Source organism: Motacilla alba, chromosome 3, assembly GCF_015832195.1.
Source record: "Motacilla alba alba isolate MOTALB_02 chromosome 3, Motacilla_alba_V1.0_pri, whole genome shotgun sequence".
Taxonomy (NCBI): Eukaryota; Metazoa; Chordata; class Aves; order Passeriformes; family Motacillidae; genus Motacilla; species Motacilla alba.
Genome location: NC_052018.1, coordinates 92,164,842 through 92,191,664, shown reverse-complemented (window position 1 = coordinate 92,191,664; position 26,823 = coordinate 92,164,842). Strand labels below are relative to the sequence as shown.

At 40.1% G+C, this 26,823-nt stretch overlaps 1 long non-coding RNA gene across 1 annotated transcript in view; it reads right to left on the bottom strand.

Moving 5' to 3' along the window:
* The window catches only part of LOC119699704, a 52,208-nt gene that overhangs the window by 22,817 nt on the left and 2,568 nt on the right, over nucleotides 1–26,823 (bottom strand). The window contains exons 2-3 of the long non-coding RNA XR_005256503.1: nucleotides 12,622–12,710; nucleotides 9,014–9,216 (exon numbers count right to left, since the gene is read on the bottom strand). This is a non-coding gene — a long non-coding RNA (uncharacterized LOC119699704). The remainder of the gene's footprint in view (nucleotides 1–9,013; nucleotides 9,217–12,621; nucleotides 12,711–26,823) is intronic.

Sequence of the window (26,823 nt, the reverse complement as noted above, 5' to 3'; positions counted from 1 at the left end):
TCTGATCTCTCCTCTTGAAAGCTATTCAGGTTGGTTGCAGGGGAAAACTATGTCATGGGCACCTGGGCACCTGCATTTTATTCTGTCTCAGTAACCCCCTCCCAGAGGAAGTGAAGCCATAAGGTCCTGTCCCAGTAACAATTAAGAGAAACTAATGAAGAGCTGGTTTATAGCCTTTTCCCAATCCTGATGTCCTGTCTGTGTCTGGAGGGCAAATATAAAACATGTTTTTCAGTGCTACAGAAGGAAGTACAAGTAATTAGTCCTCACCACACAATTCACACATGAGGTTAATCAGGCCCCTCACTGGTTTTAAAGCAGAGGGGACAAACAGGAGGCTGAGTGCTTAGCCAGAGGAGGAGGTCAGCACGAGCATTGGGGGAGGCAAATGGAAGCATGTGTGCATCAGGAAAAGAGGGATCTGAGTAAATGTTTTTAGGGAGCCTAGCTTGGCCCTTTCTTCTTCCCATTATCCTGCCTTTATCAGCTCTGTGATCTGTGAAAGATTGTCAGACGAGCCCCTTTAACCTGCCAGTCTCACAGCTGGGCAAAAGGGTTCATTGCTCCACAGAGCTGTGCTCTCTTCCAGACCCAGAAAAGGCACCAGAAAAAATTTTCCCCATCCCCAGATTCTCCAGCTCGCTGCCCTTCTCTCACCCATGGTAGCAGGCAGCACTTCAGCTTCTCCTGAGGTCAGATTTCTTGGCTCAGAACATGCCAGGTAACACATCAGGGACAGATGGGACAGTTTTTTTCTGTGTTTAGAAATATCGAAAGTATAGGTGGTTTACTTGGAATAGCTGCAATCCCATCTCAAGAAAGAAGATTTTCCTCACCTTAATACCCCATGAAGGATGACTACAGTTTTCTTTCTAAAACATTGCTTTTATTCCTTCAACTTGCACATACAACACCAAGCTAGTTCTTTAATATCTTATGTAAATCAAGGATTTCCCTGTGAGTGCCAGAGGCTCTCATGATGGGAACCTTTGCTCCAGGACTTTGTAGATGACACAACACACTTGGCTGCAAGATGTGGCATGTCCACCTTCCAGTTCATTGCTGAGTTTGTCCACTGTTAAAAAATCTGGACTAGGAGTCCACTGGTCTCATGAAACATCAGCAACTACCATAAGAACCCACAAATTTTTGGTCTGCAGAACACACCATCCTCTGAAATGAGGCATTTAGACTAACAGAAACATACTCCTGTTTAGAAACACCTACAATGACTATTACAGGCTTGAAACTCTAGCTTCTCTTTTCAGGGCTTCCTCATTGCAGAGCATTTCCTCTCCATGACCATCTTTAGCTTTCTTTACTAAATGAGTACACTACCCATATCATAAAGATTTGGCTATACTATCTGAAGTTAGGAGAATTCACTCCATTCTTACCTTCGAAACCCATGAAGAGCTTTGCTTTGAAAACCCTGAACTCTTAAAATACAGGGAGTTCAGTTACTGTTCATGGGTTTGCTCAGATGGAGCAGCTCCCTGGCTTTATGAGCACAAGGTTCACTGCCTGTCTCATAAAATCTGCAACATGTGAGAGTTTGCCTTCTGAAGAAGAACCCCACACAGTATCTTCGGTCCAAGTAAAAGATTTTTGCTCTGTTTCTACAGGACATTCACAGCGTTTTCTTTAAACAAGAGTGACTCCACATTGTATCAGGCCTTAACAACTGTATTTTTGCAGTAGTATGGTGTTCATTCTGTATTTATTTTACAACCTCATCAAGATTTCCTTATCACTGATGTATTTCTCTCAGCAGTATGTTTTCACACTGGCTTCTGTTGCCCTCAGTTTTCACAGGTAATATCCATGTACATATGCTATAATTGCATACACATAACTTTTTAAAATTTCTTAGCAGCAAACACAGTCCAGATGACTCCAAGGCTGGTACACACAATCCTGCTAAGAAGCAGAGGAAAAAAACTAGTCTCAAAATTTTCTGTATTTTGGTAAATATAAGATGAGGTGTTTCCTCTCCCTCTTTCAGGCATTGTTCATGCAGTATCAGGCTTTTCCTGCTAATTCCTTTTTTCATCCTGAAAAGTTTTTCACTCCTGAGCTAGTCCTATTGACTTAGGTGGTACCCCAGACAGCGTAAGAGATTTGCCAGTGAGGATCTGATTGCAAAGTCAGGGCCTAGGATTGTAAAATCTTCTTCGTCTGGCATTCCAGTGTGAAGTACTGTGAGCACTTACCCTGCTCTGAGATGGATGGCCAGCGTAACGATATCGGTGTCAGAAACATTTCATAGTGCTTTTCAACAGTATGCCAGGCAAGAAAGGTTTCCAATCTCTGGCCCTCACCTTGCAATCCAATCCCCACAAATAAACCCTCACTCCTGTACAAAGTATTACTGAAGTTAATGGGGCTCTAAACAGATACAGACTCTTTCCTGAGTGACACAAACAGAAAGACCATGAGTTTAGGGCACAAAGTGGCTAAAACTTGACAAAGCCCTATGCAAGTACCTTTATTTTTGAGCCAGAGAACTTTTATAGTAAGTGAGATGGTCATAATGGGTTTGAAAGTGATAACAGAGAGAAATTGGAAGGTTAAATGGTTGGGTTCCACAGATTACTTGCATTCTTTCCCAGAATGGTCAAACACTCACAGATCTGGTTTTTACTCCATTTCTAAGACTGAAGCTCCACAGGTCTGACCCTTCACCAGCTGCACAGTAGTGGGATGCTGAAAACTGCACCTATCCTTTAAGCTCTAGTCCAATGGAGAGCATGTTCCCATGTTACTTCGAGCATGTGAATCTGTGCCATTGTCCTTATTAAGTCTGCCTGATTGTCTGCAGTTATGAACACTTGAGAGTTTTGCTGGATGAGTGCTCTTTGTTTCTGGAAGGCAGAGAAGATGCAGGCCTGGAAACACCAACTAGTACAAGTCCACCTCTCATTTGTCTCACTTTTATAACTTTGAAACTCTTCCTTCACTTTGGTAATAATGTAAAGTATCAACTAAAAATTGCAATGCATGCATTTCATTTGAGTTTTATTGCCTTAACAGACAGCATTAGATTACAAAAGAGGACATTTTTCTTCTCAGTTTTAGCTTATTCTTATGATTTATGATTAGATACAGCAAGAGTTCATAAACTTCCCCGACCTGCTGACAGTTTTTACAGGCTCCTTGATTTATTTCCATCTCAAACTTAACAGCTTTCATGTGACTGATATTCCTAGAGTCCTGGCATGGCTGCAGCACAGCCTGCAAGAGCTCCTCTAATCTCCATGTTACTAATTTAAATGAAGTCTTGGTCTGTTGTTTAAAAAAGACATTCGTCATCTCACGGAGGTTTACAGATCCTCTTGTAATGTAATGTCAGACACTTCTGAGATATGAGTTTTATAAAGCCTCCCGATATTGAGTGTTGTAAGACACACCAAGGTCACTTCAATAAGCCAAAGAAAAAAACATTTGCAAAACAAGAGAACAGGAATTCCTAAGAAACTGCATTGTACCAGGGACATTTAGAAATGATTTATACCATCTGTGAGTACATTTCAAAGATAAATCTGGTATTGGGGAAAAAAGCAGGGGGAGGATAAATTTGAATCCAGAAAAATCCACAGACACTCAGCCAACAGCTATGAGTTCCTGATAAAAAACAACTCACAGAGCAATATTCTCACAGTCATAGAGGTTGCAGCATCAACAGTTTCCCAGTGTGCTCCGAAGCTACTGTGCTAACTAAGGCTGCTCTTTCAGCAAAGATGCAGCTGGCATTCCGTTTTCATTGTACACTTTCCAAACAACAAAAAAAAGATACATTTTGTAATAACAAAGACCTAACTAGTAAGAGAGAGAAGAGGGAACAAGAGCGAGAGCGCCATAAGAAAAGTGGGTGTCTCTCCAAGCTCACACAGAGTCCAGCTGAAGACAGAAAGATATCATTGTTTTTGTCTCTAGATCATTTAGAAAGTGGCAAAAGGTAAGTGATGGGAAGGTGTATGAAGGCAGAAGGAACCTTCAGGGAAAAGATTAGGTAGGTTTTCTTTGATACCAATGGGTACAGTAGAGAGAGAACAAGACCCATAAATATCCATGGGGCTTTGGAGGTTCTCCAGTGGGTATGCTTAGACATTTGAGGTCAACCGTGATCAAGCCTTAGTCTGACAGAAAATTGCTTTTGTAATATTTGTAGATCAGTTAAGAAATGACAAGCAACACTAGGTTATGACACACTGGAGATATAAATACAGGTTGCCCAGATCATATGATTGATTGAACCCTTTTATTTTTGCTGAAGAAATTTAGCTAGTGTTGCTGGCAACACACACAGAGCACTAAATAAATGTTACATACAGTAGCTTGTCAGAATTTATAAAAGAGCAATCGACATTTGCTTTACTGTCAAAACATCAGCCTACGAGTTTCCTCTCTTTGGAAGGAGAATGTGGGAAATAAAAGAACGCTATAACAGGGTATTACCTTCAAATCACAAATGCCATGGGTAAGCCTGCACCAGAAATGAGAGCTGCTCTCATGCAGTGAGCTCTGCCTGTCCTCTAACAAAAAAAAAAACCTGCTTGGGAGCCTCATTGCTACAACCCACCAGCAGCAGTTGCTGTATTGCTCAGAATATAGAGACAAATATATCACAGAGCTTCCTATTCCACAGTCCAAATACAGATACTTTCACTGCAGATGGATGTGGAAAAACAGTGCTATACAGTGCCTGCAACTATATTGCAGTGAAGTGGATTATTAGGAACACAACGAGACTTTATGCCTAATTCAGAGTTTGCACATGCATGGGAATTAAAGTCCACAGATCTCGTTCACAATTACACCAAGTCAATCCTAAGATTTCTTTCCACTCTTCAAACAACATAAAAGAGCCACATTGCACATGAAATAAAAACTCTCAGCAGTTTATCTTCCTAGGATTACATAGTGTTTTCAATGTAAAAATCACATCCTCTGTTGGGCAAAGGTTCATTTTACAGACCAGATCTATTGGATCAAAACAAAGACTGCAATAAATCAGCTTTGTGGAGCTATGCTGATTTTCCCTCGCTGGACTGTATCTCAAGAACCACCTTTCAGGCATTTGTGTAGGAGGAAAAGTTTGTTATTAGTATTACCCTGGGAGATGGATATTATTCCCCAGGGAGTAAAAAAGAAAAAAAAAAAAAGCCCAGCATCCCATGACCTACCACTTCTCACTCTGATAAGGGCACAGAACATGTGTGTGCACAGACAGATCAATTGTCAGCAAGACGACCCTGCTGCATTTAAAGACATTGCATTAATTAACACATTTCTAAAGAAGTATTTGTGTATCTATGTGTATATTTGTCCTTTCTAACAGGATTTCTCACAAGGAAGCCCTCACTCTCCCTGAGTGGTAAACCCACCTGCATCAATCCTCTGCAGAACAGGGAGTTCAGAGGGACTCAGGAGCCCACAACTGCAACTTATAAACCAACTGAAGGTGTATCTGCACAGACATCCATTTCCTCACCTCTTCCCATGGGCTTACCAGGGGACAACAGACTTGGGTAACAGGTCAAGGACGACCACTTTTTCATCCCTCATTACTGTTCTAACTTTTTCTTACTTCTGCCTGCTGGGAAACAAGTAATATCTGCATTTTTGGTCATGTAGAGCAAATGCTGTCTCTGGCAGGACATGTGCCCTCCTATAGAAAGATTTGAGGTCTTAAAATCAGTAGCATAGTCCACTACATCTGTGTATAACCCTCTTTTCTATGTTTTTCATTCCTTCTTAGAGGAAAAGGAGACTTGACAATAACCTAGTACGTCATTGTGGACACATATTAATGTCTCTCTTTTTAACTGTGGAAATAGCAACAATCACAATGACTGTATTTTAGTAGAAACTTTCATTAACATTATTTTTTTTTCTAACTACAAGGTTAAAAAAGGGTAAAGTTCAAGTACATTCCAGGCCAGACAGAGCAACTTAGGACTAGACAAGTTCTTTCAAACACTCCGAGTCCCATTGTGAGCAGCCTCTAAATGTTTCAGAAAGCCAAAATATATCTGTCTCTGGGGCAGTGCAAAACATTATTCAGTCCTTCCTTTACTGGATTGAGTGAGCATGTGTCAGTCTGCCTGTAATTTCCCCCACCATGGTAAGAACTGGTACCCAGATTTCATATCCTTCAAACAGTAAAGGTCAACAGATTGGTGTAAAAGGCAAAACTTGAAATAGAGCTAAGAAGGAAACAAAAGAGGGAGGAGAGAAAAGAAAGAATTCCAATATCATACACTAAATACTTAGATGTTAATAAAAAATCCTCAACGGTTACCTGACAGGGTTTCACAGAAAGAAAGCTTGAAAAAAAACCACCAAAAACAATATCTATCCATTGTGCAGCATTTTTCTTTCTAACTCAATTGTATCCTTTATATCAGACTTTCATCTTCCCAAAGCTAACTCAGGGCATATTTTACAATAAAAATAGAGGTTGGATTTGTTACAATTTTTTGAGACTGCAGATTTTCAATTAAAGGTGATGATATTACTTCTGACTGTACAGGTTTTTACTTGGCTACTGAATGTAAACTAACTGACCCTTTAGTATAGCCTCCAAAAAAATCACAAACACTGGTCTCCTTGAGAACCCATGAAGGATGAAAGAGGAGAATTCCTGCTTTGTTGTCTAAGCTTTACCCAGTAAAAGGTAGAGAATGTGAGTCTTCACTAGTTGTATACTGATTGTCTGGCTTTATTTCCTAGAACAAAGACAGTGTTCCTTCAAAGAACACTACCAGTAGCACAGGAAAATCATTTTAATATTTGACATCCGTAATATTTAATGGTGCAACTGGATTTTGTTCAAGCGAAAAGAATTTATCCATGCCAATTAAATAATTCACTGCATAGTTCAAAAGACCCTGATAAGAGGTACACCACAAACCATACTGTTTTTCCTGCTTTAATTATGAATTTGTAGTTGAAGCACATGACAGGGTTTCAGGGCTGGGCTCCACTTCCCGCTCTCTGATGGGTTACTGGGGGCAGTTTCCTTCATCTCAGCCTTCCTGAGCCACATCCTTGCTGGTGTAAATCAGTAGAAGTCCCCCAACTGGAAAGGCACTCTGCTTACTTACACCAGCTGTTAACTTGACCTCTTGACCAAGAGAAAAAAGGGGAATGGAAATGCATTTTCTGTGTCAGAAGAGTTGCTTGTTGATGTTGGTTAAGGCATTTAAGAAGTTTCGTTCTTTTTAATGAATGAGACCAATATCTAACTTCAAAGCCAGTAATGCAAAGAGGATTCAGATGAGTATTTTAGAGCCTTTAGAATGACTAAATTGTGTACTACATTTAATTGATGAACAATATACAGAAGAACATTCCAGGAACAGGTACAAAATTACATCTAGAATTTTCTTTCCATTTTCTTCCTTATATTTGGTTGAATATTTTCACTCTTTTGGATCAACAGAAATAAGAATAGCCAGATCAGCTGTGGAAAAAAATATCCTGCTGCTTTTGCTGTGGCTGCTCCTATTCATCAAGTGTTTTAACTAACACAGGGAAAATGGCTATTTCTTATGGATGGGGCTGTAGTATGAGTAAGTGAACTTCAAAGATGCCGGGCCAGATTGGATAGCAAACATCAAAAGCTTTTGACTCGTGCTGAGTAAACTTTGTATTCTGACACACAAGTTCTTATCTGTTCTGTTCCAGACTTGAGAGAGAAAGGGGCTGAATCTAACCAAATCACATTGTTTTTCCTTGCAGCTGCCAACTTGGAAAAATATCAGGGCACAAAGGAACCATTAAAAACAAAACAAAAAAAGACATGTTTTTGTTAGTTCCTAGGCAACACAATATTGCCAAGATGGTGGCTCCTATGAAAATTAGAAAATATTAGTTACACATCACACTGTTATTTATTTATACTGCTCTGTGAAGCATTATTTTTTTCCTTCCTGCAAACTGACAGATATTATGGAAAATCTGTTCTTTTGAGCAGTGTGTTTACACGACAACTGTTATGTATGTTTTGTCAGCAGCTTTTCCCATTTGTTAATTCCATTTCTATTTTAACATTTATTTTGCTAGTTACTGTAAAAAAAAAAAAAAACAGAGTATGAGATAGAAAGAGGAGGTAGAGGGAGAGAGGAGAGGAGAGGAGAGGAGAGGAGAGGAGAGGAGAGGAGAGGAGAGGAGAGGAGAGGAGAGGAGAGGAGAGGAGAGGAGAGGAGAGGAGAGGAGAGGAGAGGAGAGGAGAGGAGAGGAGAGAAAAAAAAAGAAAAGAAAGAAAAGAAAAAAGAAAAAAAGAAAAGAAAAGAAAAGAAAAGAAAAGAAAAGAAAAGAAAAGAAAAGAAAAGAAGAAAAGAAAAGAAAAGAAAAGAAAAGAAAAGAAAAGAAAAGAAAAGAAAAGAAAAGAAAAGAAAAGAAAAGAAAAGAAAAGAAAAGAAAAGAAAAGAAAAGAAAAGAAAAGAAAAGAAAAGAAAAGAAAAGAAAAGAAAAGAAAAGAAAGAAAAGAAAAGAAAAGAAAAGAAAAGAAAAGAAAAGAAAAGAAAAGAAAAGAAAAGAAAAGAAAAGAAAAGAAAAAAAAGAAAAGGATTAAAAATTTTTATCCACCAAAATGAATCCTGTTGATGAGATTGTAGAAGCTATTTTAGAAAATTGGAAATCCTATCCCATGACTATTAATTGCAAAAATTCCATAAGAACTTTTTAAAACCTCAGCCTGCTTGTTCATAGCACTCTAGGGCAGTGTGGGACACAGGAAACAAGTGTGTTTCACTCCACCTTCTTCATTATTCAGCCACAATGCATTTAGCACATGGTTCCTCCTACTCATGACAAAGCCCTGATTACATTGATGATGTTCCATGCTGGTGAAGGATTGAAATTACAGTAAGGTGACAAGGAAGTGTAATAGCTCTTGGAAAATGTAATTGCAGCAGCTGCCTTGGAATCAAGTGGCAGACCCTCACATTTTGTAAGGTTTTACTCAAGAATTAAGCTAGTGAGACTAGAAGGCCTGACTGCTTACCTTAGAAGGTAGAAGTTGCCTTAGAAAGGGGTAGTCACAACATGCATCCTTTCAGCATTTTGATGGAGAGCTTTAAAACACAGTAGTGAATAAACAGATTACAGTAGGGTATCATTCCTGCTTGCCACAGAGCGCTTTGTTTCCACAAATATTCCACATCAGTTGTAGCACACACAGTCCTTCCATTACAACTGAAAGGTAACCTATCACAGATAGAGAGAGAGAAGAGAAAATGTTTAAAAATGTTTAAATGTTTTTATTTAAAAAATGTCATTTCCTGATCCACAGCTCACAGACCTTCTGAGACACTACAATTTACCACACCGAACTCCCACCTTTGAAACAGACTGAGGAGTAAATGCTCCAAGGACAAATTCCAAGTCAACACAGAAATCTGAGCATGCATGAACATTTGAATATATTTCATCTGCACTTGTTAGAATGAGCTGTGTGAATGTGGAAAGAGGCCCTTAAGGAGAAAAAGGCACCATTAAGGCATCCCAACAATTTAGAGTCAGGGCCCTTCCAAGACATCCTTCCAGAACATACCATGAATCTTCCAGTAGCACTCATGGCTCAGGCAGCACTGCACAGGAGGGGTACAAACCAGAAGGCTGCTTCACCAAAGTCAACAAAGTAATTTTTTGCTGACTCAACTGCTGTACTAAGACATAAGGGCCACATCTTGGCCTTCCTTCTCACTCATCAATGGAGAAGAAATCCTGTCTGCATACCAGTATGAACAGCAACCCTTGGAATAGTCTTGTTTTCAAAGTTATAAGGCTTATTCAACAGAAATATTTTAAAACCTCGCTTTTGAAAGTGCAGATTGCTTCGAGGAGGGGCATAAGAACAAATGGCTCATCCATAACCAGGGTTGACATGAGGAGACAGGTTGCCATACATCTCAGCTTGCTGTAAATTCACCTCCAGTGTACTCCTGTCTTTTGCTTTATGTCCTGAAACAGGCACACTTGGGATGATTGAATTAATTTAATGAAACAATCTGAAGAATTTTAGATTTCATTCAGCTTTAGGGTAATTCTAAACCCCAGTGTCAGACTGGAAGTTTAATCATTAGTGTGAACAGGCCCTCCATAAGGCTCTTAAACACTTAGGATATGGTTTCATGCAGACCTTCAAAAGCTACCCCCAAAATTATGACAAAACTGTTTTCAAGACTTACTGGCTTGTTCCACAGAGGGCTACTTTTGGCTTCAGTGCAACTCAAGTTTGCATCCCATTGTTTGGGAAGACCACAGATTGTTTCACTCACCTCAATGAGATTTTCTGTGACATCACTTTTAGGCTATGTGGATATTCCAAGATAAAATAAAGGACTCCTAGAGAAATGCTGTAGGACTGTGAGAAATACTTGCTTTAAGAGAAAATTTGGGGGACTGTAAGTCAACAAGTATTAATCACATCCTTAATTTTCTTCCACATTTACCTATAACCAGAAAATTTGAACACATTTTGAATCTTCGCTGCTCTTGTGGCAAACATAACTCAATCTAGTTAAATGATGAATTTGCAAACACCCAAAATGACCTGAAATGAACAATCAATCATTTTTCCTGCAGAGTTTGCACAGATATCTGCTTTATAGAGCTCTTAGTAAGGTAAAAATCATAGAGAGAATAAATATTTAACTTGGGCTGCAATGGGAGAGTATATTAACACACCTCTGCAGTTCTGGATTTTTGCTGGAATTCTAAGCAGAAGTGGCAAGAAACCACAAAGAAAATCAGTTTCAAACTACGCTTAGATTAACTGCAATGTCATTAAGACATGCTATGAGTCACTTGTTGCATATCAGTTTTATTGAACAGAAATATTCAACACAATATAAAATTGGACTTTTCAGCATATACTAAGCAAAGTTCTCCAAGAACCTTAATTTATGTGATAAATCTAATCTCAGTTTGCTATGAGACTTTCTGTGAAACAGCCATGGGCCCCATGTGGCAAGTGAGGAACAAGAACATTCAAGAACAGCCACACTAAGCAACATTGCAAAGGAATTTATGGCAGAGGTATGATTTAACCCAAGTTCCTTAATCCCCAGCCCATCCCTGAAACCCAGCTTGGAAGTTTATCTCAACTGAATCAGCGGGGTTCTTTTTCTGGTTCTTTTCACTTTATATCTCAGTTTGGAACAAAATAAAATAACAAGCAACCAGGAATTAGATAACTCTTATTTTTTAACTGGGATAGGCACCTGCCTATACCAAAGTTCTTCTAAGCTGGCTGGCTGACAAAACTCATTTTTGTTATCCTGGACCCAAAAGCTAGCGGCACCTTCTACAGGCACCAGAAGGCTCTGCTGCTTAGGTCAGGCTTTGGGCTTTGCTCCCCTTGAGCTTGAACATGAACTTTGTTTGTTTTTTTATATAATGAGGGTTTTCCTTGGGTAGGGCGCTGCCCTTTTTTATCTTTTTTTTTTTTTTTTTTTGGTTTTGGTTTTGTTTGGTTTGTTTAAAAAGCAGCCTGTAGGAAGGAGTATGCAAGGATATCAGTTTTGACACCATCATTGACATGGTGTATATGACTACCATCTTCTGTAAGGACTTTGGGAAAGAACTATGACCTACACTAACTTTGACCCAAGCCATCACATGCTGCTCTCTCACTTGAAGGTCTGACAGTCCTATGAGACATGGCCTCAGCTGGGTCAGTACCCTCCCAGCCAGGTGAGGTTCCCTATTTTGAGAAGCACAGGCACCCAGGTGTTCCAGACTCCTTAGACAAGCAGAGCCATTTTTGTGTGAGTTCAAACCCAACTAACGTTTGCAGTGTCTTTGCAAGCACAGGACACTTGTCTCAAAGCTGGTTTTACATGTTTTTCTCTCTGTGCTAACTATGGCCTACAAACAACTGAGTGATCAGGTGCTGCTTGGTGAACAGGGGTGTGTGAGACACGATGTACACAGGCACTGGCAAGTGCAAACGTGGCCTCTTGTGAACTCCCGGTACTGTTTCATTACCTGAATTCTTTTAATTAGCAAACATCTGCCAGCTCCTGCACACTGTCAGAATATACCACTGTTGTCCCCTTTGTAGTGCCTTTATAACAAATGTAAACAGGCGGAAGAAAAATTGAGCTGTTATCATCTTTTGATTTTATGAGTAGCTGGGACTGTTTAAACTATAGATTAACTTTTACAGGCCCATCTCTCTCCCCCAGCTCCCCCCACCATGTGTGAATAGCCAAGTTTCCTGTGTGGGTGTGTCAGGTAAAGATCACTTTAGTAGATGTTTAAAAGGGAGGGAGCCTTGTTTCACAAAAACTAAAATCATAACATTTCATCTCTATGTATGTACTTTGTCACTTCTCCCCATAGCCTCAAATAAGTCTACATTCTTTGGGCCAACATCCCAGCCATGTGATGGGTCTCCTGGGTGCTACCATGATGGCAATGCTGGAGAATGATCCTCCAGGAAATTCAAGAAAATTAGTATTTTCTTGCTTTTTCCATGACAATGTTTTTTACAAAGCTACACTTCTTATGGCACACAACTCCAGATCTCTGTCAAAGTGTAGACCAGACTGTGAATACATTGTCCAGCCCAAATGTGAATTACATGTCTTCCCAATGGTGAGTTACCTGGGAACGGTGAAGAGTGTCTGCAACAGCAATTCTTCCGTCTGAGTGGTGTTGTGAGAACACTACACGTACAGGTCTGCAAGGTGGACCTGCATAGCCAAGCACATCACAGGTTAGATACAGCATGGATACCTTCTACAGCCTCACACAGAATGTTTTATGAAGATACATCACTGTCCCACCTCAACTAAGATGCTTTTGTTTCCACTCAGCCTGAAAATTAGGTGTGGTTGAAAAAAGTGGAAAGAAATACCATGCATTCCCTGACTGCCTGTACTTCTCTTGCATTTTAATCTATTTGATTTGTCTTCATTTTAAGATTGACCAAAGAACTAAATACAAAGACATTAAAAAGCTATTATGTGTAAGAGATCTTCTGCAGTTGTCTTTTCTCACACTTCTGTACAAAATAAGCAGAGTATGTACTTCCAGGATTTCACTTCAGGTGTTGCAAGTCAGCAACAAGAAATAAGACTAAAATATATGCAGTTTGAAGCATCCCAGCGACTCAAAGTCCTAGTCCCCTGCTTCTTTTCCCACATAATCTTTCCCCTTTAAATACATCTCCTTTCTCTTGGAACATTATTTCAACTTAATCTGCAGCGTTTGCTTTCTGGTTGTGAATGATTCCTACCTCCAAAATCCCTTTATGCAACCAATTCTTCCCCTCAGCAATCAAAGGAGCCTTAAAACTTAGAAGCCCATCTCTGCTTGCTAACCCTCTTTTTCCTCCCCATTATGCCGCTCTTTCAGCTCCAGTCAGTTCTGCCATTTCCACGATCAGTTCCCAAGAGGACCTCAAATGAGGTCCCAGGTGAGACATAGACTATTCTTTTCCTGGTCACATCATAATAAGTTTCATGTACTTCTCGGGGCTTTGAAAGTTGAAAGCATTTTCTATTACTCATTAAAAGTGAAGTCAGCAGCTGATGTGGCTGAGCTAGGCTTGGAAAAAGAACCTAGGTGTGCTGGAGGCAGACCGAAGGAAGGGCTTGAACAAGCATTCCTTAGTTCAGGAAAAGATAGAGAACGTCCCACCAAAATACAGAAGCAAATTTCATTTTCCCCACAAATTTCCTACAGTCTAATTTTTTTTATTTTTTTTTTTTTTTTAAATTCAAGATACTGGCCGTATCTTCTCTGAGCTTGGATTAACTATCAACATAAGCACTTGTGAAGAAAAGTCAGTTCATGGATACTACAGAGAGATGGTTTTTCTACATCAACCCTTTCTAAAGTGCTTGTAGCCACACAGAACATCTAAAGTGTTTGAACTTGTGCAATTAGAACAAGTTGTCAGGGACACAAAAAGCTTTTCAGAAGAGCACAGAAGCTGCCTGTATGTTATCTACCAGTGTCATATACCTTCAGCCTAGGAATCATCAGAGCCTAGGCAGCAGGATATGAAATAAAAATCTTCAACGCCAACCCAATTTCAGCAAGCTGCGATTTTTTTTCTCTAATAAACCCTCTTCCCTGCAGCTTTTCCTTCTGTCTCTAAGTTCTTCTTTTTTTTTGTTCTCTGCCCTCTGTAGTTTTTCTACTTTTCCCCCTTTTCTTTGTCTTGTCCCTCCTCTCCCCTTATTTCTTTTCCCCTTTCTTTCTCTGCTCCTCACCAGCACACATTCTCTCCATATCTCAGTCCCAGTTCTTTGATTCTTTTTTTCTTTCTCGACTCTTCCCTATTCTTCTCTCTCTTTCTTTTTCTCTTTGACCTGAATTAGATTGCTGCAGTTGCCTGAGCCAAGGCAAGAAGCCCTAATTTCTAGCCTCATTCCAGTACACAAACCTCTTTCCTATTACAGAATTCTTTTGACATTTATAATTCGAATTTTTAAGGAAAAAGACAAGACAAAAAAGTTCTCCTGAATAAATATTTTCAGAGATTCAGCACTTGGATCTAGAGTTTTGGTCCCATGCCCTCTGAACACTGTGTCCAGTTGTGACAGTCATATGAATTTTCCCAGATTTTGGCAAAGGCTGGCAGCTGGCAAAGCCTCATGAATGGCAGACTTCTGGTTCTGGATTTTATACACTGGCTTTGTTCTGAATCAAAACAAAATATCCAAAATTTGAAATGCTAAAAAAAATTACTTTGACTCATGACATTTAGAGTATATAACATCAAAAAAATTATTTTAAAGTAGAACTGGAAATGCATCCTTCCTTTGTAAATACTGAGATGGGATGTCCTTCCTAGACTTTCATCTGCACAAAATTTTAATTAATTCCAGAGGATTTTTCAAACTGCTCAGAAAAGGCAGGAAGAAACCATGACAGTTTGGAGATCTTCGAGAAATAGTGCTGTGATTTTAAATGCCTTGAGCTTGTATGGTCCCTGTGTACACACTGCTGTTCTGCAGTACATCATGACAAAAAGGATCAAATGTCACCTTAGTCTCGGCATTCTATGGGCATAACTGAGCTAGGTTTAAATTAGCTAATGTGACCTCTACTAGCACCACAGTTATGGTTTATGATCCCCATGTACAAAGGAAACAGGGAGATAGTTTGCCCAAAACAAGGCCTCTTGTGTCTTTTCTTCACAGTTTAAAGGTAATACAGGTTTGGCTGCAACAGCTGGAGTCACTGGGTTGATTTCTACAGGGTATGAGCTGCTGGAGAGGAATAGTTGTGTCCTGCACCCTCACTGCCCCTAGCCAGCCTGAACACCATAGACCAGATTTCAGCTAGCATTTGCAGCCAGCAGGACCTGTGCAGAACCAAGCTAAGCTGCTCATTCCCACATTTCACCCCCTTCTGAGCAAACACCCCTGCACAACCATTGCCAAGCTGTCTCTCACATGACAGGAGCCCTGGGACATGAAGGCTGCTGCCAGCAGCAAGAAGTGTCCCGCGTGAAGCGTGGGGCGCACTGAGACAGCGTGTTACACTCAGCACTGCCTCTGGTTAATGGACAGTAGAAAGGACCAAGCTGCCACATGGACATCTGAAGAAAACATTTGCTTTCAGCCCATTTAAATCTAGGAGGCCCATCCAACAAGCACAGCTATGGCACGTCCTCTTCCACAGCCAGGGACACGTGTTCCCACACAGCCCTGTCTGAGCTGTGAATGGCCATTTGAATTTACAGCTCAACCCCTGCCCAGAGTGGACAGAAGGGCTGAGGCATCTACACACGCTTCTGAGGCTTGGAGTTCTGCAGCAGTCTGTCATCACCCCCTTGGCTATAGGACATGTGGACAGAGAGCCAGGGGCAGACTAAAGTGAAGACTGCTGTGGACAGCAAAACACCTGTATGTGTCCAGCAGGATCATTATATCCACCCAAAGCAGAGCAGGGCCTCTAAGACTCTCACAACCCAGTGACCCCTCTCTGTTACAGGATTCTTTCTTCCTTCTCCCACAGCTCATCTGTAAGTGGCTCTGTTAATTTCTTGAATTTTGAAATGTACTATGATGGTCCTTTAGATTAAATTTTTATAGATCAGGAAAGAGAAGCAGTACAGATCCTTCAACAGACAACTCTCATAGAACCCACTGAAGACAGGCAGGAAAGAAAATACAGATAGGAGTGGAACAAAGATGGAAGCCGGCACAACAAACAGGAGAGTAGATGGAGAGGCAGTGCAAAATGATCTGGTTTACAGAAGCTGTGGAATTTGGTCCTTACTAACTGGAAAGGCCTTAGACCATGGCAATTAGTTCCTACAAACCCCCTCATGTACCCTCTTGTACATCTCTGGCAGAAGAAATAAACAGCTCAGAAAGCACCACAGACACAAAAAACTTGGTGATTGATTTAGATACATCATCCTCACAGTGTCTTACAGAGGAGGGTATTTCTTATTTTATTTGTTCATGAAACAGACATACCAAAGGACCAAGTGTTTTGACTCAAGATGAGTGAGCAAAAATGGGGAATAAAGTCTCTGGATTTCCAGCCCACTACCTAGGCAGCAGAGAGAACCAGCTTGAATACAGATATCGGAAATGCTGCTAAGGGATGAGGTGACACAGTTTGAAAAGGTTTTTCCCTAATTTGCATAATAATAAATACATGTATACGTAGAATTAACTAGCAGGTATTTTTTTCCGCCTGTTTGTTTCAATTATTTCAAACAGTAGTGTTTGTAAATGTGATTGACACTAAACCTTTATTTAGACTGTGCTTTGAATAAGTGTATCCACATTAAAATTAGTAACCATAACCTGCAAGTCACAGGTTGGGTTTGGTTATGAATGTTACAACTGCTATATTAAGCTTCCAAACAGAGTTAATTTCTTGCTCTAGAAGACCTTGAGAAGTTGTGCATTTCTACTGCAGAATGAGATGCACAACTTGGATCAGCTACTCACAACAGCTTTAATTTCTGAGAATTGGATTTTCTCATTGCCGCCAGTTTAAGTACACGCTGAGAGACAGAACGTAAGTTACATTCCCAATACTGCATATGTGAACTCTGCCACGATAGGGGAGATTTTCAGTAGTACTACTGAAAATTTGGCATCTCACGCCTTTCAACTGTCGCTGAGAGTTGGATGCCTTTCTTGCTGTTGTTCTTTGTGCATCCAAAAAGAACCTATATGCAATTATGTATTTTTTTGGAAAGGACAGAGCTTGACTTTTAAATACCTTCTAACTCATACACTACTGAAAATCCAAAGGATATTGATCATTCCAGAGGGAGCTCAGTTTACTAATTTTTTTATGTTGTGATTTTACTTCAGATCAAGACCAAGTATCAAGATTACATTCTCCTAGGACTATAGTTTTCAAAATTGATTCTGCCTTTGTTATCTCAATGGCTTATTTGTTAGGCAGAAAAGATATGACTAGGCATATGTCACTGTGGAATACAGGAAGATTCGCTGAGATTGATGCAAAAGCAAAGGACAAGCATTAACCAATCCAGCTGTCCAAAAGCCAGGGCTAATGTTAACCAGGAAGCACATTACTCTGATTCCATCAGAATGTTCTTTTATTTATTTAACTTTCCCATTTTCATTTTTTATTTGGGTAAGATAATTGGCTATGATAAGCTCTCTCTGTGTAGGTGGGAAGCATGCAGAAAGCAAGCCTTTAGACTGGAATATTTACACTAAGCCTCAGCATTAATGATGTGTAATGGCCAGACCATATTTGCATATTCAAATGATCTCAATTAAAATCCTTTATCAGATGACTTCAAAGAGAGAACCTCTCAAACTGCAATATATTTTTCCATGAAACACAGCCTATTAGGGATTTAATGTGTTTATCTGCCTTTCTAGAGACAATAATTTTAGTTAAATTTCATAAGTAACAAAATACACAATTCTTTCCTTAGTATCCGTACCACAAAATTCTTCTATCTTTCTTTGTAATGCACTTACTGAACCCTGAACTTCTTTGAAGGACAAAACCATAAAATAGTCAACAGAACTTGAACTAAATAATGCCTTGGCCTTCAATATTTTTTCTCATCCTGAGAATCTAAGTACGTTACAAAGATTTACAATGTCTAAAAGAGATAAGAGACTTAGAGGGTTTTCTTCACCACCACAGGGAGACAATCTACTTGAGTAGGCACACAAAAACCTTTTATGGCATTGAGAGGCAGAATGCAAGGCAAGAGTCTTTGCAAGAAGCTATAAAGTAAACTACTTAAAGAGGGTAAAATGCTAAAAAAAACCAGAAAAAGATAATTCACCAATTTCTTGATCGATTTCCATTCATTGAAAAAGTCTCCAGCCACATGCAAATTTTAAATCTTATGTTTGAAAAGGCTATGTGCAGCTTGAAAAGGCAGAATTCTGATAGTCTTTTCAAGGGATTTCAGTTATTTTCACAATATTTTAAAAGATCTGTTTGTTAAAATAAAGACAGTAGCTGGAAAACGCAGCATTTCACTTATCATATTAGAGTGAAAGTTAACACATACAAACCTTTGGAAAACTGGGTTCCAACAATAGATTATTTTCTTTCTTGTAGCTAGGATCTGTCATTGAAAACATGCAAATATTTTCTTGATATTTGATTCTTTATTGTTTTCTAAAGCCAAATGAGTCATTATTAGTGAGGTCCTGGACAAGAATTGTGCCATCATAAAAATAACCTTAAGTTCCAAAGACAGAAAGATTTCAGCACAGAGATTTTTCATCCAGAATTTCTCACGGGAACTGGGGCCACCTGCAATTCAGACACCCAGCCAGAGGGAAGGAATGATACAATACCGTGATTTGAGTGACCTACCAACCCTTGTAAATAAAAAAATTGCCAAAGAAGAGGCCCTATTTCCTCAAATCTAATACTACATTTTCTCATGCTGCAAGGAGTGACAATCTTGGAGTCACCTATTAGGGATAAACTCCCTCAAATTACCTCACATATATCATAAGATGCAGTGTACACAGGGAAGCAGCTGCCACATATCAGCTGCTCTGGAGTAATTACCGGTGTATATTCTCACGGTAATGGTGAGGGCACTTCCTCATCTTTCACTTCAGAGTAAACCACCTTGCATTTATGACAGGGTAAGAGAATAGACAGCCTAGTTACCACACAGCCACTGATTTACAACAGCTTACTCTCTTGTGTATGCACTCCTGCTCCTCAGCAAGCCCAAATAAGTTACATTAGCTCACCTTGAACTTAAAACTTATAATTTTCATTATTTGAAATAATTTCTTATCTGTAATGTCAAGGATCTTTCACTAAACAAGAAAATGAAAGTTATTAAAACAAATTATTTATTTTTGTAAGAAAGTGCAGTCAAGTGTTGGGTTTTAATTAAGTTAGGAGTGAGATGGGTTGGTAAGAATTGTAAAATAAACACAAAGTCTTAGGTTCTGCCTGTACTGTGGCTATAGCAGTACAGTGTTCAGGCAGTGTTCTGACTATGAAATTTGAAGTCATGGAGTCCAACAGAAAATCAAAGACTATAACATAGTGGAATCAAACTAAAAATAATGAATGAAACTTACTGTAATATCTCTCTTGAACCACCTGTGTGGATTTATAGGATCAGCCTAGATTTACTCATAAAAAAAAGTATCATCAACATTGAAGAGTCTATAGTCTGAAGTGTCTTTAAAGAATTTCTTTTAACTTTAACAGCACAAATATACTGTGTACTCTATGGTATATTTAGCAGCCTTATTGACTAGAATTGGCGTGTGGCAGTAGTATCTAGAATTCAGTACTACTAGTGCCTAGTACTAGTACCAGGTATTGATGGTACGAAATATTTGTACTACTAGTAGTAATATTTATCTGGTGCAAACACCAGAACACAATCAGAGTAGCCTGCAAAGCATTTGTCATCAGAACACTGCTGTCAACCAGAAACAGAGACAACAGTGTCAGTGAATTTGGGGCTGAATGCATCAGAAGACAATCAAGGGTAGCCTACAAAGCATTTGTCATCATAATCCTACCACTGAAACAGAAATAGACATACCAGTGTCAGTCAATTTGGGGGTTACATACACATTTCCAGCGTGCACTTTAGAATTATTTATTCTCAGACAACCAGCCTTCCATTATAGGTATTAGGCTAGCAAAAAAACCTCCACTAGCTGAGGTAGAACATCAAGTTCTGTGTTTCAGGAGGTGCAACATTCCCCTTGGGAAATAAGAGCAGAAAAATGGCTACTGAAGAAAGAAACTCTATGGCATTTGCAGCAGAATACCAACATCCCATTTAGGTTAATGTTTCTCGGTTTATTCGGAAGCTTGAAAACATTACCATCATTCATGCTTTGCTGTAATTGGACAGAGTGATTAGAACACCTTTTTATATTAAATGCACATTTTCCTTTCAATAATATCCATGTAAAATGAGAAGAATGCCATTCAGCCAGTCAGCAATGATTTATTTTATCCCTCATTTTTAAAGCTTTTTCTAATTTGTGGTTTTGTAGACAAACTGTACATGAAGTCTGTCAATGTACACTGGCTTTGAAAGGGGAAGAATCAGAAGAGAAGCGCTTTCAAAATGTAGAGGATCCTGTAAGGAGAAGAATTGATTACTACCAAATAAGATTTCTGAAAATTTATCATTCAAAACAATAGGTCACAAAGACTGACATTGACAAGGGAAAGACTTCAAACAGTAGTATGAGAAATTCAGGCAGAATATCCTTCTGCAAAGGACTGCCATTGCACAGAACAAAACGGTCTTTGTTGAAGTCAGTAATAGTTGTAAATGGGGAACATCGGTTCAAGAGGGAGCTGAATACGTTTGGAGCAGGGAGCGAATGTAGCCATGCAGTCATAAGAGAGATAATTGTGCATAAGATGGTCAGCTACCATACCTGGTGATTTGTATTTTCTGCTGCCAGAGGGAAGGGTTTGATGGACCATGTGCTTTTCTCTGGGCTATTATTACTTGTGTGTCTGTAAAAAGTGCCCTCTGCTATCACAGCAGCCACAGTAATAAAATGTAAGTTAATAATATTATTTATCCTGCAACCATCACTCATGTTTACTGCTCAATCACATCTTTTTCCCTTCCCACTATACCTCCGTGCTATTTGCATTTAAAGGCTAAAATCTCAACAAAAGCTATTTAGTGTGCGGGTCTTTTTCAGCCATCGCTGTCCCAGCTCTGCTCTGTTGTCCGTGTGTGATGCATACACACACATGCTCAGATACTGTCTCAAGATCTTTCTTTTCTTATCTCCTCTATCTACGTAAATCTGGGTTTGAAATCACTGCACAAGAGGGGGCCATGAGTCTCTCCATGTTTGCCTCTGAAGGGGAATGCTTGCCAGATTCCTACTCAACCAACCACTGCCAAACCTGTGAAACTCAGTTGGCAAACCATGACTTCCGTCAGACGCTTAAGCCACCTTCAGCCCAGCTGCATCTAAACTGGGATGTCCCTAATATCTCAAAATGGAATCACAGTGATTTGGAAAAGGGGTTTAACTGAGACACAAGGTGAAATCCAGACCAGCCCAAGAAACTGGCCCATCACAACCCTCACATGTGCCTTACGTTTCCTCCATCCTCCAGGGGCAGGAAGGAATGGCAGAACACAAACCAGAGAAAAGACTCCAGTGAGTCTGGCAGGTACACTAACACTATAATGGTGCCGAATTGCACCACTTTCAATCCTATTTGTCAAAAAAACAAGAGAGGTAGAGAAAGTCGGCAGCTTATTTAATTCTATAAACTACCCAAACCAGAGGATTGTCTCAAAAAAAACCAGAAAAATTGCCTATCAGGTTTTGTGTTTAAAAACAAAATAAACTCTCTTCTAAGTGGGCTTTTTGCCTTTACATCACTAGTCCCAACCAAAATAATCCTTACCAAACAGACACAGTCTCCTACATGCAACTGATGCAGGCAGGTAGATGAAGGAGGAGCACAGAAGTGAAAATCACACACCCATGCCCACCCAAACTCAGCAGCAAGGCACAGCAACCCTCATCACAGCTAGAATAAGACCTTTTCCATTTCACACCATTCAGGAAACAAACCCCACAGCCTCATTTCAGTCAACACAGCAACATCACTATTTACCTAAAGAGAAGACAACTGCCTCCCATCTGGTTCTGGTATGAAATCTGCTGGATAGATCACTGTACTGGTTTGGAGTGGGATGGAGTTAATTTTCTTAATAGTAGCTTATATTGAGCTGTGTTTTGTATCTGTGCTGAAAACAGTGTTGGTAACACAGGGATGTTTTTGTTATTGCTGAGCAGTGCTTACACACAGCCAAGGACTTTCCTGCCTCTCACCCCACCCCACCCCACCCCACCAGCCAGTGGGCAGGGGGTGCACAAGGAGTTGGGAAGGGACAGGGCCAGCACAGCTGACCCCAACTGACCCAAGGGATAACCCAGACCATATGGTGTCATGTTTAGCATATAAAGCTGGGGAAGAAAGAAGGCAGCAGGGAGGCATTTGGAGCCCTGCTGTTCTGGAGATGTCTGAACACCTGCCTGCCCATGGGAAGTGGTGAATTAATTTCTTGTTTTGCTTTGCTTGTGCACACAGCTTTTGCTTTACCTGTAAACTGTTTTTATCTTAACCCACAAGTTTTCTCGCTTTTACTCTTCTGATTCTCTCCCCTATTCCATTGTGGAGTGGCTGTATGGAACTTAGGTGCTGGCTGGTTAAACCACAGCAATGCCTGCGCTTCACGGCAGGTTAGACCCTTGTGCACCTGAGGTCCTTGCTGAGGGCTGCAATCACCCTGGGCTTCCTCCTGACAATGTCTCCACAGGGGCAGAAACAGGAATCTCTAAGGAGCAATTTCAGCTAAATAAAATCTGAATTGCTCTCTGAGGTGACTGTTGTCCTTCACTGACTAAGGAGGAAAACCAGGTATCTATCCCCCAAATGGATGCAGTCAATTACCTTCTCTTAGCTAGGATGCACCTGGACCCACCTGAGAATTGCACTTCCCTGGAAGTGTTCAAGGCCAGGTTGGATGGGGCCTTGAGCAACCTGGTCTAGTGGAAGGGTTGGAAATTGATGGTCTTTAAGATGCTTCCCAAGCCAAGCCATTCTGTGATTTTACAATATCTGAATAGAAATGCACAAATTGGATTTAGGTGTTCTGCTGGTGACAGCATAGGGTAGGCTAGGAAAAAAGCCATAAATGCATTGTAACACACTGATAGTACCAGTTCTCTGCATCTCTTTTGCAGCCTCCTTCCAGCAACCCTTAAGCACTTCACAGAACTTGAAGCCTTCTCCAGCTAGCAAAAATACATAATCTAGGAATCACTTTGTCCTACTTAGTGCACTTCTAAGCAAATTCTGACTATGCATACAAATGTGAAACTCCTTCACTTATCATGTCCCTTAACATCTTAGCTTCAGTTTGCATTGAAGGTTCATGCTCCTGCATTAACTCCCACTTAAATCCCATTTTTGTAGGATTTTGTGAGATTTCTTTTGTCCTGAAAAATTTACAGTCTCTCTAGGCAAGGCAAGATAATCCTTGCTTGTGTTCTGCAGAAGGGAAACTGAGGCCCAGGAATCATCGTACTGTTCACACTCATTACTGAGACTTAAAATTGTTTGTCCACTAAAGCATAGAATTATCAAGATCCCTTAAGTTAAGAGAAAGACCTAATATATACCTCTGCTTTCTGAAATGGTATTATAGGAAGAACAGTTGAGAAAGAAAAGCAGAAGATCAAATATTGAGGGAATCAGTGAACTATAGAAACACCTATCATTGTACTAGAATTTTAAAATTAAGAGTTCCTTGTGTCCTTTAAGGAAGGTTTTCTGTAGCAATGGGAACTATTCTTTCCCTTAAGAATCCCGTGCAAAAAGAAACTTCCTATAAGAGAGTCCAATGGTTTTGCCCATGGCTCTTTGATAAGGGCTATGCACTTCCATCTTATTAAAAGAAAAATATTTGTTATCAAGCCTTTAACTTTCCTGAAATTAGTTAAAATGTGGGGATTCATCTTCAGTAACATCTTGCTCTTCTTCAGGCCTATTTATCTCCCTCTCCTACTCCTCCTCTTAGACCAAGATTCACTTTATCAGTTCAACAGAGAGGGCTGAATCCAAACCCCAATTCTAAACACATTAGGCAACTACGGAAATTCCAGTCAGTGCCAGCTTTAAAGGCTGATTCTGAAAGACATTAAGCAGTCTTACAGCAGCCACAGAATACAAGGTCCTTTTGAAAAAAAAATCCCCTTTCCCTTCATCTGTGCTTATTAGAGCTCTAGAGACTTAAATGAAAGTATTACTGCACCTGCAGCTTTTCAGAGAAACACACCCTTCTTCACACTGCTATGAAAACCAGGCCAACAACAAAAAAGAAGTAAAATTTCATCTTGAAAACAATGAGGCTTCAGGTGTGAGGAAGGTCATAATCCAAAGACTGTACAGTTCACAAGTGAAAATGGGGACAGAACTCAGCCTGAGTTCTTTATGGTGATGGCAGATGAGGGCTGGCTTTAAATTCCTAGGTAGAATTTTGAAAAACTGAAGTTTGAAAAAAAAAAAACAAACCCAATGTCTTTTTATTCATAAACTAAGTAAATTTGCCTCAGAAAGCACAAAGATGCAAACACAGAGGGCTGCAGTGTGCCATTTTAAGAGTCAGTAGAATGGTTCGGTAGAGTGGTTCATGAAGGAGTATATTAAACAACTTCCCCTCGTCTGTGTTAGGATATCCTTAATGCTTCTTTGTTTTAGTAGCATGAAAGGACATTCCCAATATGTATGCCAGACAAGGATACCATAGACTTCCACAGGCTTTATCTGAAAACGTTTTGGGGTATTTTTGCTGATTGTGCGTCCTATCCATAGGAGAAGGCCTAGCAACAATGCAGTGCTCTTCTTTTTTTCTTTCTTTTTTTTTTTAAGTATGCCATTACTTCTAAGTGTTATGGTCTTCTTTGTAAAGACATTTACACTAGAAAGCGAAGAGTACTTTACAGCACCCTGCAAATTTCCATAAATAACAATTGGCCATGAGAGGTTCTTTTCACCTATTCCACAGAGGGGGACATCCAGAGAAGAGCCAGAAAAGGTGGAGATCACTTTAAAATGCTTCTCTCAGTCATTTCCAATACCCCGCCTAATTCAGCTGGGCCAAAATGTCACTTGAAGGGAGCTGAAGTAGAAGCTTTTTGTGTGTGTATGGAACCGTATCCAGCTGGGAGAGCAGTTAAATGCTTGCCCATCCCCTTAACTCTGGGCATGTAAATTCAAGACGAAGAGAGCTGTTTTGACGTTCTTGGCTGGAAATCACTCTCCACACCTATACTTTAATGCATCTCCTGTACGTGGTAGTTTGGCTGCTTTCTCTCCCTACCATCTGTTCCGATGGCACGGTGCCTGCTCACAAGTTGAATGATATATAGGTGCCAGGCAACAATGTTTTCTGATGGGCAGACTGCACAACACTGCAATTGTCATCTCTTGTGCATGAAGGCCACCTCGGTGCCAGCAGCGAGGCATTGGCACTTTGCACCTCCATGCTCTTGTTCACACCTGTTGACACTTATGTGCCAGAAAAGGACTACTTGAACAAGGGAGTTGTTTAACTCCCCATGAGGAATTAGCAGTACCTGGAAGTAGATCCAGCCCCTGGCCCAGTCATCATCCTGCCTGCCTTAAGCAGGCACTGGGTCAAGCCTGGAATATTTCTGTGGGTTTTCACCTCAATATTTTTTTAGATCTGTATGTCTGAAGGGAAGAAGGAGCTGTATGCCCACTGAGATGAAAACTGACTGACCAGGCAAGATGCTTCTCTTCCATGGTCTTATACAGATATTTAAGTACAAGTCTATGCAAACCTTGTATTTTGCTCATGTCCCAGCTAAGGGCCTACAAATTTAGCATTCATTTCACAAGCACACCCAGCATGCTGGAGGTCCATGCCAGCATCTCTTCTCCTTTCCACATTTTCATATTCACATGGATCACCACTCCAAACCTCACCTATAGACTTTATTTTTTCAGTTTAGATCAGTCTCCCTCTTCATGGATCAGGTTTAACCACATGCACCTATCATTCAGCTGCATGAGTAAAGCTTATTCTTGTAGTTGCCAAAGTAGCAACAATTTATACTGATGGAAAAGAATATCAAAAATTGAAGGTAATATGGAACATCACAGATGAGTTTAATGTGTTTTCAAAACAGTGTGTTTGGGGAAGGGAGAGTTTCCAATCCCTGCAGGGGGTACATGCAGAAATTCAGTGATTTAGAAAGGAAAAGGACTTACACACACTAGCTAGAGCTAAAATATGTGATTTTGTAAGGAACTGTTGAAAGACTCGGGAATGCACAGGGACTGGACCAAAGCATTCTCCTCTAGGGGGGAAAAAAAAGCAACAAATTTAAACCTTAATCTTAATCCTTGCCTTTAGCAGAACAGATAACTAAAATCAGATTTTTTGCATATCCTTGTAGCTAAGAAAACAGCTTTGCTGAAAAGGAGGGGTAGGGGAGGGTGGCAGGGCTTTACTGATAATATCAGGCAAAAGAAGCTGAGAAAAGAGCAAGAGACACTCCACCAGTACCACACAGACCCACCATCTGTGGGTTTCATGTATCTTTAGCAAAGACCAGAAGGAAGCAGGAAATCAGTAAAATATTTCCCTGATGCAAAACCTCTGGGGAACTGTCCAGAAGAAATGGAAATTACCTCAAAATGCTTTCCTCTCTTTCTACCCTAGTATGCCTACTTCAGCTTATTCAAAATCTTATTGCAAAAGGCACTCAAAGTGCAAATTTCTCCTTAGGAGGAAATGAAAGCAGCTGAGAGTGT